Genomic DNA, 12,241 nt, shown 5'->3' with positions numbered 1-12,241 from the left:
TATGCTATACATTACTTTTTTCTTTGGACAGGTGTCCCTGGATGTTGTCAGACTGATGGATGATGACACACTTTCAAAATATATTCCTCATTTTGGAGACTGCGTATATGCAAGAAATTGGATAGATTCATCTTCAACAGCTTGAAACAATAAGGAAAGGTAAAGGAAACTCATAGAATGTCTGCGATCAAAAATGAAACTTCCAAGCTTGTACCCAGCAACAACAGGTTCACAAAGTAATCCTTGCTGAGCAGCTGGTAAGGGGAACAAGAATGCTGAACAAAAAACAAGAAAAATAGAACTGGGTTGAATGGTGTATCAAAATGCTAACTTTAAGCAGGTTAGATGACCAAGTGGTGGGGCCACAAGAGAGCTCATTGTCAGTAAAGATGATACTGTGAACAAAGTTTTAGAAGATGGGAAGTAAATATTCTTTCCTAAGGGGAAATCATCTAAAGGAAGAGTTGAAGACTTTGACTTCTCTTTATGTATTATGGGCTCAGAGGAGCCCTTAGATGCAACTTTCACAGTTGTCAGGTTGTATAATACAACTTATTATAAATTACTCAAGTTGTACATTTGTTCAAAACCCAAAAAAGTGACGATTCAGTAAAACGGGGTGAATCACCAGAGAGATTTGAGACAGCAGTGGCAACCGCCCAGCAGGATCTATCCCATATCTTCTGCCCTCAGAAAGACAGGCCTTTTACTTCTAGTCCATTAATGACTGCAATTTTATCTTCTGTTATCACCACTTCAACATTTGATCAAGAAGTTATTTTCATTGGTGATGACGGAAACTTGTCCTTGGATGTTCTCTGTGACACTTTGATTTATCAACCTGCCCCTAAACAGCAGGAATCAGAAAATGATATTGAAGTGATTGAAGACAAAGAAAATCAGAATGATGAATCTGCTTTTGAGCAAGTGGTTTCCAGGCCTGCTGGTGATAACACAGATTGCAGAATATTGCATAATATGATAGAGATTGTTGGTGAACCTGTAACTGAAGTGCAACCTTCTGAACATACACCCACAAATAGCAACTCAGCTGCTTCACCAGAGAGCCCCTCAGCACTACCTGATGTCATAAATCCAGAAGCAAGATCAAAGCATGCCTCCCCATATACTTCATCTGCATCTTTCTGTGACAATGCAGAGAATATAGCTGAGAAGCAGACCATTCGCAAAGTTCATTGTGTATCTGACATGATTCAGACATTTTCAGATGAGAACATACTATATGCTAATATAAAATTTGAGTGTGTGCTGGAAAATGGACAGTTGGCGAATGGAGTTGGACATTAGCTTGTTATGGACTGTCTTACTGACTTCTGGAGCACTTTTTATGAAACAAGAACATGTGGAGCCACATATAAAATCCCCACTTTGCATCACGCTTATCAAGAAATGGAGTGGAAAGCTGTTGCCCAAATCTTGGCCTTTGGGTAGCAGAGATTTCAACACTTACCTGTTCAGCTTGCTCCACCATTTCTTAATGAAGCTCTTTCCATATCTTCATATACCTGCAATCTAATGGAGGCATTTTTCAACTACATTAGCCCCACTGAGAAGGATGCACTGACAGAGGCTTTGAGTGATATCAGTCAAGCTCATTTGGAAGAGCTTCTTACCATTCTGAGCAGTCATAACTGTACCTCTCTGCCAACAAAAGAAAGCTTGCTGACCTTGTTGAAAGACATTGCACACAAGGAGATGGCCCAAGAGCCAGCATTTATAATAAAGTGCTGGCAGCAAGTTCTGAAAGGTATAGGAGAGTCTTTGAGTGGGAAGACACTGGAAAAGATCCTGGATGATCTTCAACCAAAGCCAAGAAACATCACAAAATTCATCCAGTTTCTAAAGTCAATGTCACCAATTGAGAGGACCATATCTCTTCACCTTCTAAGATTTGTCAGAGAGACTGATCAGAAGGAGATTGAACTACTCCTTAGGTTTTGCACAGAGTCTGATCTTTTTCTGTCAAAGACCATTAATGTTACATTTAAGGACATGTCTGAATTTACTAGATGGCCAGTAGCCCATACTTGCAGTTGTGCCCTGGAACTAGCATGCAACTACAGCAGTTTCTCAGAATTCAGGTTAGAGTTTCTGTCTGTGTTAAAAAGTGGAATATGAGTCATGGATATGGTATAAAAAAACTTTTTGATCAATTGAATGGCCACATGATAAGATACTGCAGGGATGAAGGCCTATACATCAAATAAGGAGCACCATTATACATTGCACTGTGCTGCACGTGTGTGAAATACAATTAACATACTGCTGCAAATGTTTGCTAGTGGATGCTGTCTTCCTGAGGTACCTTATACACAAATCAGTTCCATATGCATTCTGTTTCTTTGTCAACGCACCAAAGGTAACATAGTTCCCTCAACAAGAGCCAAACTACTAAATGTTATTCTTCATAGATCAACATAATGCTCTTTAATGCATTACTTTGTTACATATTGCATTTTGTTACCTTTACAGATCAAGCAAATTGATTTGTTTACAAAAAAGGTCTTGTAGAACAACATAAATGATGTAATTATTAAGTATTAATATAAAAATTCATCACAAAGTTCACATGGATTTTGTTTATCTAATTTAGATTTGTATTTCTGGTGCTTGATGTCTGAATTTTGTACACATTTTTTTTTCCAGAGGGACTGTTAGTTTGTTTTTTTTAATGTACATTCATGTTTCACGTTTAACAGCTTTTCTTTTCTGCAGGTCTTATTGTGTGATATGATGTGATGTAATGAGGAAAACAGGATTTGAGGAGAAAATATTTTTCTAGTTTTATATTTGCATTTTGTTGTTTTTTAAACACTTAATCTATAGACATCATATTTCCCCAAATAATAGGGTAAGAGTATATTGATTTCAAATATTGCAGTTTTCAGATATAAATATGTCAAAATTTCTATACCTTAACCTCCAAACTGCTTCCAATGACCAGATTGTCTAGTAGTGTATTTACATGCTGATTGAGTGATGGGGCATTACAAAGAAAACAAAAAGAGGAGGAAGAAGAGTGAAGTTAAACAAAATGAAGTAAAATAAGTTACTTCTGCACTTTGGGCATGCTGCTGACATTCACTCAGAGGTCTGAAAGAGAAGGTTGCTGCAAATTCAGCTCCTCCTCCATTCAGCCATCAGCAGAAGGGAAAAAAGAAAATAATATTTGTCTTTTATTGTGTTATAAGATCACCTGTGGCATGCACCTCTATTAAAACAAAAAATCCTGGAGAGAAACACTAGGGATACGAGACGTGATCTTCACGTGAAGATCACGTAAGACACTTAAAAGACCTGCAAGATTAAAGAGACTGGCCACAGAGTGTCTTGCAGGGACCTTAAACATGAGACTTTATACCAAGAGATTGACCCAGGACCGTCTCGCGATGACGTAGAACATGAAATTCTTGCAAGACATGCCCTACTTACAATCAATATCAAATAAGACAATGGGCAGCAAAACACTCGGTCGTGTTTTGGCTTTGAGCACACACAGATCCAGGGCTCTAAGTGCATATAAAGTGTATAAGGACAATACGTTATAAATGAAACGTAGATCACTAAGCAAAAAAGAAAGCAGCTTGGAGAAAAGAGACTCGAAAGTGTTGGAGAGACAAAAAAGAAAAAAGAATAATCGAGGTGCAAATTCAAAAAATAAGGAAAGTAATTATCAGTCCGTAACAAGTGGAATTGAAATAAAAGCACGTCCAATCTGGCTCAGAATTAAAAGAGAGAGTAAAAGACAAAGTAGAACTTCATAAAGACGTTCACAAACGCTGGCGCTATACACATGCAGAGCAGGCTAGAGATTGTGAAAGCAGTGGAATTAGAAAGGCTCAAAAAAAAAAAACCAAACGCTGGCGCGATACAAATGTGGAGAAAGTTAAAGAATATGAAAGTAGGAAAATTAGAAAGTATAAAAAAAGAAAGTAAAGATCGCAGTAGTGCAAACAAACGGAAATTATTCCTCGAAAAAGGGAAAATAATTACAACGGACGAGGTGTCATTGAAGAAAAAGGTTAGAAATAAAAGACAGAGTAGAAAACAAAGTAAAACGTCATAAAGAGTTTAAAAAACAAGGGGGCCAAACACATGCAGAGCAGGTTAGAGATAATGAAAACTGGAATTCAAAAGACTCAAAAAACGTAGAGCGCGAAACACGTGCAGAGCAAGATACAGAATATGAAAGCAGAAAAAAACGACTGTCAAAAAAAAAGACAGTAAACGTCGCATTAGCACAAAGATAAAGAAATGATTACTCAGAGAAATAACGAAAAGGCGAATAGAGATTGAATATATGGACATAGGTGATATGTCAGAAAAATGTAAATGTTATAAGGCTTTAAAGTTTAAGTCAAGAGAATTTCAAAAATGGAGTTTACCTCACATGCATTTATTGGTTACTTTGCAAAAATAATGATTGACTGCTGATGACGTCGATCGTTTTGTCTGTGCTGAAATTCCAAACAGAGAGAGCTATCCTGAATTATGGTACAAAGTCATTTAACACACGTCTCACTGACCTCATTAAAAAGATTCAGCACATTGGGACTCGAAGGATTCCAAATATTGTTTTTACAGAAGTTCTGAAATAAAAATGAAACTAATGAAATAGCAACAATTCAAAGAAATAAAAAAATCTGGAAAACTAAACACGGGGGTTGGCAAGCGAAGCGAGCAGGAGCAGAAGCCCCCTAGTACTAACTAAAGTTTTAGATTTTTTTCTTGGGGGATAGAAAGAAATGTCAACACCAGCTATGTATCTGTTACTTGTAACCTTCACTGTCAACTCTACAGACCTCCATGGCAGACTGCTTTGCTGAACCTTTAATTCAACTCAACTTACCACCAATACAAGGCTTCTAAGAAGTTTCCTTTGTACCCTTGAAGGGCTGTAGCTAAGGAATGATTGTGCTAATAGCAATTGGACAAAGACACCGATTTAAGCTTTTATTTAAAAATGATTTGTTTTCATAATGACAATAAATAAAAACAAGTATAAGTAATACAAAGATTATACAATCTGGGTGGGTTCATGCATCTTCATTCAGTCTCAGATGTCACTTTCTAGTTGGCCCAGTTCCTTAGTTATTAATTATATATCCTTAAATAAAAAGTTAAAGATTTCTTGCTGGAGATTGTGCTCCTTTACAGGTGTCCGTCCAGCAGCTATGCAAATATCAAGCTTCATTTAAATGTCCAAGGCTCCTCTCAAAATGTCCATGTTTGCAAATGAGCTGGGCTCTCTACAAAAAGTGTCAGAAAGCAACTGAATTAAATGCTCAATTTTTGCCACAAACTGGCAATTGAACTAAAGTTGAATTGAGAACTCTTTATAATAAAAGGCACCACCCCAGTCCCTCACACTCAAATAAACATTCACACCTGGCTTTCATTCCACTACCGCATTTATCACACAAGCCAAGTTTGATTCCTAAAAGTTGCTTGAACCTGCAAACAGGCTGGCTCTACAAATCACTCTAAGGTCCTGCTTCGCTTTTCAGCTTTCCCAAAATACACTACACTTAAGTTCAGGACAACAACATTTTCAAGGTTCGGTCATTTACCTGAAATCTATCAATAGAAAAGTTTAAACCATAGTAGCAAAACAAACAAGCAAAAAAAATCTAAAGGAAACATACACACTCGGAAGAAACGGACATAAATAAAACAGTGAGTATAAGATCCTTTATGGACATATTTTTCCGTATGTTGGTGTGAGTACATCAGGGGGTTCTGACAATATTTCTCTTACCAAAGGCCTAAGTTCTCTGTACAGCCTAGTAGCCTCAACAGCAGTATAAATAGCTTCAAGATGGTGTTCCTCCATTAGCAAAAAACAGAGTTCATGAAGATCTGGATCACAGGGAATACCAGTTTTCCAAATGGAAACACCGCCTTCTACAATTATATCAAGTCTGTCATAGTCAACTGGATGGAGGTAGTCCTGTTCTTGGCACGTGAGAAAAGGTCTGCCATGAAATAAATCACCACCACTCCCACCCGGCCTGATCCGATGGCTGTTCCACATTCTGACCACAGTATCCAACTCCCTCTGCAAAGAATATTCAAATTAGTCAAATGTGTTACTAATCTTCTCACCACAACCCCAAAACACAGGTAGGAAATATTATCCACCTGAAAGAATATTGCTCTGGTATGCCATATATATATATATATATATATATACACACAGTATATACAGTGTATGTGTATATATATATATATATATATATATATATATATATATATATATATATCCATCCATCCAACCCGCTATATCCTAACTACAAGGTCACAGGGTTTCTGCTGGAGCCAATCCCAGCCAACACAGTCTGCAAGGCAGGAATCAAACCCTGGGCAAGGTGCCAGCCCACCGCAGGGCACACACACACACCAGGGACAATTTAGGATCACCAATGCACCTAACCTGCATGTCTTTGGACTGTAGGAGGAAACCCACGCAGACATGGGGAGAACATGCAAATTTCATGCAGGAAGGACCTAGGAAGCAAACCCGGGTCTCCTAACTGTGAGGTGGCAGCGCTACCACTGTGCCACCCTATATATATATATATATATATATATAGGTGCTGGTCATAAAATTAGAATATCTTGACAAAGTTGATTTATTTCAGTAATTCCATTCAAAAAGTGAAACTTGTGTATTAGATTCATTCATTACACACAGACTGATGTATTTCAAATGTTAATTTCTTTTAATTTTGATGATTATAACTGACAACTAATGAAAGTCCCAAATTCAGTATCTCGGAAAATTTGAATATCAATTAAGACCAATGCAAAAAAAGGATTTTTAGAAACGCTGGCCAACCGAAAGGTATGAACATGAAAAGTATGAGCATGTACAGCACTCAATATTTAGTTGAGGTTCCTTTGGCCTGGATTACTGCAGCAATGCGGCGTGGCATGGAGTCGATCAGTCTGTGGCACTGCTCAGGTGTTATGAGAGCCCATGTTGCTCTGATAGTGGCCTTCAGCTCTTCTGAATTGTTGGGTCTGGCGTATTGCATCTTCCTCTTCACAATACCTCATAGATTTTCTATGGGGTTAAAGTCAGGTGAGTTTGCTGGCCAATCAAGAACAGGGATGCCATGGTCCTTAAACCAGGTACTGGTAGTTTTGGCACTGTGTGCAGGTGCCAGGTCCTGTTGGAAAATGAAATCTGCATCTCCATAAAGTTCGTCAGCAGCAGGAAGCATGAAGTGCTCTAAAACTTCCTGGTAGATGGCTGCATTGACCTTGGACCTCAGAAAACACAATGGACCAACACCAGCAGATGACATGGCACCCCAAACCATCACTGGCTGTGGAAACTTTACACTGGACCTCAAGCAACGTGGATTCTGTGCCTCTCCTCTCTTCCTCCAGACTCTGGGACCTTGATTTCCAAAGGAAATGCAAAATTTACTTTCATCAGAGAACATAACTTTGGACCACTCAGCAGCAGTCCAGTCCTTTTTGTCTTTAGCTCAGGCGAGACGCTTCTGACACTGTCTCTTGTTCAAGAGCTTGACACAAGGAACACGACAGCTGAAACCCATGTCTTGCATACGTCTGTGCGTGGTGGTTCTTGAAGCACTGACTCCAGCTGCAGTCCACTCTTTGTGAATCTCCACCACAGTTTTGAATGGGTTTTGTTTCACAATTCTTTCCAGGGTGCGGTTATCCCTATTGCTTGTACACTTTTTTCTACCACATCTTGTCCTTCCCTTCGCCTCTCTATTAGTGTGCTTGGACACAGAGCTCTGTGAACAGCCAGCCTCTTTAGCAATGACCTTTTGTGTCTTGCCTTCCTTGTGCAAGGTGTCAATGGTCATCTTTTGGACAACTGTCAAGTCAAAATAAATCAACTTTGTCATGATATTCAAATTTTATGACTGGCACCTGTATATATATATAGATCTAATTATGCAGATCCAGACCGTCTGGATGACTTTGATTTATGCGAGGACGATTCTTCATGTCGTAAGTTCGCACACTTCGATGGTCCGGGATTTTTTGGGTGATTTTCTATGTAATAAATTTAATAAGTTATAGTGTAATGAAAATTGCATAATTAAATCTGGACCACCCTATATATACATACAGTATCTATACATACACACATAACATTATATTAATGTAGGGCTTGAAATTCATCTTTGAAATTATGGGGGATCCTCCCTTAAACACAAGGAGGAATTTCAGACTTGCTGGAGTGAATGAAATTGTGTTGATGGGTCAAAAGTCCAAAGATTAAAAAATTAAAGATCACTTGGATATTAATATTTCAGACATTTTATAATATCACATCTTATTCTTAATGATGGTTATAATTATTTATACAACTTTGAGTAGATGGAGAAACCAGAAAGTCTCTCAAATAGGTTGTTATTCCAGTTATTTTAACTTTAAATAAATGATTGTTTAATTTTGCATGTAAAGATTATACTCATATTCAGACAAAAACCAGACATGCAAAGGAAAAATCATTTAAGTAATATAAAAAGAATCTATAGATAATGTAAAATAAATTATGCAAAAGGAAATAAGTATTCTTTATTTTGTTTATCTATTCTATATTGTTTTTCCTATCATAATATTATTTTCCATAGGTCTTAGACAGTTTAGCAGTCAACATAAGGCTGTAAGTGTGAATGCTGTTAATTTAAGACATTTTCAATTGTAAAAACAAAAAGCTAATACAGCATCCCCTTAGCTTGGCTGGCACCACAGCACACCCTGATCAGCACTGCCACAGACTCAGCAGGCTTGTTTCAAATCCAGCAGCTGATTGTTCTCTTCCTGTCTCTGTGCTTTTTTTCTGGGCGCTCCAGTTTTCCTTCCACATTCTTGAACCCACGCTAGTTTGGTTACTAGCATGGCTGTGATGTACCAGTACCCTGTCCAGGCCCCAGTTCTAACATTCGAGGCTCTTGCTGTCTGCTCCTCTGAACAGGAGTAACCTGGGAATGACTAGGATTCTAAGTCGGCCAGTGTACACATTTGCTTTGAAATTGCCATGAACTGTTGCCAAAACCAAAAGTCACTTCTAAAAGACCATAAAATAATGTAAAGTTGAATTGTGTTATCATAGGGTAATGCGTTCTACAAAGTCTTCATTTATAGGCTGAAATGCCTTTCTTTCCAGAGTTTGATGGCAGCCTTAAACAGGTGCATATTTAACAGACGCCTTTTTCAACGTTATCTTTGAGTATCGTTCATCATTGTGTCACTGCGGTCAGTTCGCCATATAAAAAGGAGCGAAGCTGATTAAGGACTCACCAAATAATTCAAATTAATTTCCTGAAATGTACTGATTTTATTAGTACAGGAATGTACTTCAGACTGTTTTTTGCGTTTAAATTAATAAAGTTTAGACAAGTGTCTTCTAAAGCGCAGTTTAAACATACGGCAATACGCGCACCACATAGACTTTCCTGGCGCACTAAACAGCAGATCACAGTAGCTGCATGATGCATGCATGACAACTTAACAAAACGTAAAGCGTAAAGAAAAAAACACTAAATCCCTACATAACAAATTAGGCACAAGTACTTAATAATCATTTTACAAAGACGTTGAGATCGTTTACCAAATAAGGTACGGAATAGCTTACTCGCAATTCCACGCTGAATGTCAAGCCCCGTGTAACTTTATTCACTGGAATGTTTGTGAGTCCCTATCCTGTTGTGAACCTTTACAATCGTCACCACCTTTCACATCAATAGGTATAGCTCAGGAAATACAAATATTTACCCCAAAAAAAGGAAAGCCGACAAGCATATACATTTAGGCCTAATCGGCATTCATGAGCTTATGGTTAAATGGAAAAAATGCAATTACGGTACACCAGTTCATAAAAACTACAAAAGCGTAAAGGCTACTTGATAAAATTATTCCGCTACCCACAGAAAGCAATTTTAAAAATAACGATGTACAGTGGTGTGAAAAACTATTTGCCCCCTTCCTGATTTCTTATTCTTTTGCATGTTTGTCACACAAAATGTTTCTGATCATCAAACACATTTAACCATTAGTCAAATATAACACAAGTAAACACAAAATGCAGTTTTTAAATGATGGTTTTTATTATTTAGGGAGAAAAAATCCAAACCTACCTGGCCCTGTGTGAAAAGTAATTGCCCCCGAACCTAATAACTGGTTGGGCCACCCTTAGCAGCAATAACTGCAATCAAGCGTTTGCGATAACTTGCAATGAGTCTTTTACAGCGATCTGGAGGAATTTTGGCCCACTCATCTTTGCAGAATTGTTGTAATTCAGCTTTATTTGAGGGTTTTCTAGCATGAACCGCCTTTTTAAGGTCATGCCATAGCATCTCAATTGGATTCAGGTCAGGACTTTGACTAGGCCACTCCAAAGTCTTCATTTTGTTTTTCTTCAGCCATTCAGAGGTGGATTTGCTGGTGTGTTTTGGGTCATTGTCCTGTTACAGCACCCAAGATCGCTTTAGCTTGAGTTGACGAACAGATGGCCGGACATTCTCCTTCAGGATTTTTTGGTAGACAGTAGAATTCATGGTTCCATCTATCACAGCAAGCCTTCCAGGTCCTGAAGCAGCAAAACAACCCCCAGACCATCACACTACCACCACCATATTTTACTGTTGGTATGATGTTCTTTTCTGAAATGCTGTGTTCCTTTTACGCCAGATGTAACGGGACATTTGCCTTTCAAAAAGTTCAACTTTTGTCTCATCAGTCCACAAGGTATTTTTCCAAAAGTCTTGGCAATCATTGAGATGTTTCTTAGCAAAATTGAGACGAGCCCTAATGTTCATTTGCTTAACAGTGGTTTGCATCTTGGAAATCTGCCATGCAGGCCGTTTTTGCCCAGTCTCTTTCTTATGGTGGAGTCGTGAACACTGACCTTAATTGAGGCAAGTGAGGCCTGCAGTTCTGTAGACGTTGTCCTGGGGTCTTTTGTGACCTCTCGGATGAGTCGACTCTGCTCTCTTGGGGTAATTTTGGTCGGCCGGCCACTCCTGAGAAGGTTCACCACTGTTCCATGTTTTTGCCATTTGTGGATAATGGCTCTCACTGTGGTTCGCTGGACTCCCAAAGCTTTAGAAATGGCTTTATAACCTTTACCAGACTGATAGATCTCAATGACTTCTGTTCTCATTTGTTCCTGAATTTCTTTGGATCTTGGCATGATGTCTAGCTTTTGAGGTGCTTTTGGTCTACTTCTCTGTGTCAGGCAGCTCCTATTTAAGTGATTTCTTGATTGAAACAGGTGTGGCAGTAATCAGGCCTGGGGGTGGCTACGAAATTGAACTCAGGTGTGATACACCACAGTTAGGTTATTTTTAACAAGGGGCAATTACTTTTTCACACAGGGCCATGTAGGTTTGGATTTTTTCTCCCTAAATAATAAAACCATCATTTAAAAACTGCATTTTGTGTTTACTTGTGTTATATTTGACTAATGGTTAAATGTGTTTGATGATCAGAAACATTTTGTGTGACAAACATGCAAAAGAATAAGAAATCAGGAAGGGGGCAAATAGTTTTTCACACCACTGTAGCACATCCTCATTCGGCTTCCGTACATTTGTTCTGTCATGAGTGACTATTACCACGACAAAATACATCACACAGTGCAGAGTTATCAGGTCTCTTAAGTTTCACGCTTGTTACTTACTGTGTTGGCTGGGATTGGCTCCAGCAGACGTCCGTGACTGTTAGGATAGAGCGGGTTTGCTAATGGATGGATTTACTGTAATTGCCAGACCTGAAGCAAATCTCTTTGGATGTGTCCATTTCGTGCTAGGCACCTGGAAAAGTGGTCAGAGAGCTCGGCCATTTCACAACATGAAGTCCACCACTTAAACCACAGCTTCAGAATGTTACATTATCCGTACTAGAAACCTTGCAAGTTGCCTTTTAGCAACCGACTGAAATATAAAAACCAGCATTTTTCAACTTTAACCGTCAACCCGTTAGCAATACAAGTCTTTGCTTTTAAAAATTCAACAGTTTAATTCATTTAATGCATAAAAATCTGCAAACTGTGAAATAAAGCTCATTTACTAAATGTCCATTAGAAACACTTAAAACTAATTTTGGATTTTATTGCTGAAAATTCCACTCCTTATAAAATGTGAAATCAAGTGTACAAACGTGGTTTTCAAAGCTACCATTATGTGCAAGTTTCACAAAGTTTCTCACTTGAACTGGAACTTCTGTTCTC

Source organism: Polypterus senegalus, chromosome 12 (genome assembly GCF_016835505.1).
Source record: "Polypterus senegalus isolate Bchr_013 chromosome 12, ASM1683550v1, whole genome shotgun sequence".
Classification (NCBI taxonomy): Eukaryota; Metazoa; Chordata; class Cladistia; order Polypteriformes; family Polypteridae; genus Polypterus; species Polypterus senegalus.
This window is presented reverse-complemented; position numbering follows the sequence as displayed.